Source organism: Schistocerca piceifrons, unplaced genomic scaffold (assembly GCF_021461385.2).
Source record: "Schistocerca piceifrons isolate TAMUIC-IGC-003096 unplaced genomic scaffold, iqSchPice1.1 HiC_scaffold_939, whole genome shotgun sequence".
Classification (NCBI taxonomy): Eukaryota; Metazoa; Arthropoda; class Insecta; order Orthoptera; family Acrididae; genus Schistocerca; species Schistocerca piceifrons.
The window spans coordinates 147,501-150,000 of NW_025729211.1; the positions used below are offsets into that span (position 1 = coordinate 147,501).

The 2,500-nt window shown below is 60.6% G+C and overlaps 1 pseudogene; it reads left to right on the forward strand.

Moving 5' to 3' along the window:
• LOC124772398 overlaps positions 1 to 2,500 on the forward strand; it is a 7,567-nt pseudogene that overhangs the window by 746 nt on the left and 4,321 nt on the right.

Sequence of the window (2,500 nt, forward strand, 5' to 3'; positions counted from 1 at the left end):
GAGGAGTCGATTCGCCCCTTTGGGCGCTCGGGCTCCCGGCAAGCGCGCGCGGTTCTTCCCGGATGACGGACCTACCTGGCCCGGCCCCGGACCCGCGCCGCTGTTGGCTCGGGATGCTCTCGGGCGGAATAATCGCTCCCGTCAGCGGCGCTTCAGCTTTGGACAATTTCACGACCCGTCTTGAAACACGGACCAAGGAGTCTAACATGTGCGCGAGTCATTGGGCTGTACGAAACCTAAAGGCGTAATGAGAGTGAAGGTCTCGCCTTGCGCGGGCCGAGGGAGGATGGGGCTTCCCCGCCCTTCACGGGGCGGCGGCCTCCGCACTCCCGGGGCGTCTCGTCCTCATTGCGAGGTGAGGCGCACCTAGAGCGTACACGTTGGGACCCGAAAGATGGTGAACTATGCCTGGCCAGGACGAAGTCAGGGGAAACCCTGATGGAGGTCCGTAGCGATTCTGACGTGCAAATCGATCGTCGGAGCTGGGTATAGGGGCGAAAGACTAATCGAACCATCTAGTAGCTGGTTCCCTCCGAAGTTTCCCTCAGGATAGCTGGTGCTCGTACGAGTCTCATCCGGTAAAGCGAATGATTAGAGGCCTTGGGGCCGAAACGACCTCAACCTATTCTCAAACTTTAAATGGGTGAGATCTCCGGCTTGCTTGATATGCTGAAGCCGCGAGCAAACGACTCGGATCGGAGTGCCAAGTGGGCCACTTTTGGTAAGCAGAACTGGCGCTGTGGGATGAACCAAACGCCGAGTTAAGGCGCCCGAATCGACGCTCATGGGAAACCATGAAAGGCGTTGGTTGCTTAAGACAGCAGGACGGTGGCCATGGAAGTCGGAATCCGCTAAGGAGTGTGTAACAACTCACCTGCCGAAGCAACTAGCCCTGAAAATGGATGGCGCTGAAGCGTCGTGCCTATACTCGGCCGTCAGTCTGGCAGTCATGGCCGGTCCTTGCGGCCGGCCGCGAAGCCCTGACGAGTAGGAGGGTCGCGGCGGTGGGCGCAGAAGGGTCTGGGCGTGAGCCTGCCTGGAGCCGCCGTCGGTGCAGATCTTGGTGGTAGTAGCAAATACTCCAGCGAGGCCCTGGAGGGCTGACGCGGAGAAGGGTTTCGTGTGAACAGCCGTTGCACACGAGTCAGTCGATCCTAAGCCCTAGGAGAAATCCGATGTTGATGGGGGCCGTCATAGCATGATGCGCTTTGTGCTGGCCCCCGTTGGGCGAAAGGGAATCCGGTTCCTATTCCGGAACCCGGCAGCGGAACCGATACAAGTCGGGCCCCTCTTTTAGAGATGCTCGTCGGGGTAACCCAAAAGGACCCGGAGACGCCGTCGGGAGATCGGGGAAGAGTTTTCTTTTCTGCATGAGCGTTCGAGTTCCCTGGAATCCTCTAGCAGGGAGATAGGGTTTGGAACGCGAAGAGCACCGCAGTTGCGGCGGTGTCCCGATCTTCCCCTCGGACCTTGAAAATCCGGGAGAGGGCCACGTGGAGGTGTCGCGCCGGTTCGTACCCATATCCGCAGCAGGTCTCCAAGGTGAAGAGCCTCTAGTCGATAGAATAATGTAGGTAAGGGAAGTCGGCAAATTGGATCCGTAACTTCGGGATAAGGATTGGCTCTGAGGATCGGGGCGTGTCGGGCTTGGTCGGGAAGTGGGTCAGCGCTAACGTGCCGGGCCTGGGCGAGGTGAGTGCCGTAGGGGTGCCGGTAAGTGCGGGCGTTTAGCGCGGGCGTGGTCTGCTCTCGCCGTTGGTCGGCCTCGTGCTGGTCGGCGGTGCAGGATGCGCGCGCCTGCGCGGCGTTCGCGCCCCGGTGCTTCAACCTGCGTGCAGGATCCGAGCTCGGTCCCGTGCCTTGGCCTCCCACGGATCTTCCTTGCTGCGAGGCCGCGTCCGCCTTAGCGTGCTCCTCCGGGGGCGCGCGGGTGCGCGGATTCTCTTCGGCCGCCATTCAACGATCAACTCAGAACTGGCACGGACTGGGGGAATCCGACTGTCTAATTAAAACAAAGCATTGCGATGGCCCTAGCGGGTGTTGACGCAATGTGATTTCTGCCCAGTGCTCTGAATGTCAACGTGAAGAAATTCAAGCAAGCGCGGGTAAACGGCGGGAGTAACTATGACTCTCTCACCTGTAGTGAGTGCCACCGCAGCTTTACAACCAAGAACGGTCTCGGGGTCCATCGCCGCCGCCAACATCTTGCGGCCGCCAACGCGGAGATCGTCACGGAGAGGCATCGCGCGAGGTGGACGGAGGAAGAAGTCCTGTCGCTCGCCAAGGCGGAGGCCGAACTGTTCCTTGAGAGGGACGCCCGGTTCTTCTTCGTCAATCAAGAACTCATCAGGATGTTCCCCGACCGAACGCTCGAGGCAATCAAGTGCCGACGGCGGCAAGCTGCCCACAAGCAGCTTGTCCGCCAATTCATGGAGGCGCTTGAGATCGGTCGGGGGGAAGAGCCGGGGTCCCGCCGGGGAGCAGCGAGCCCGCTGCCTGA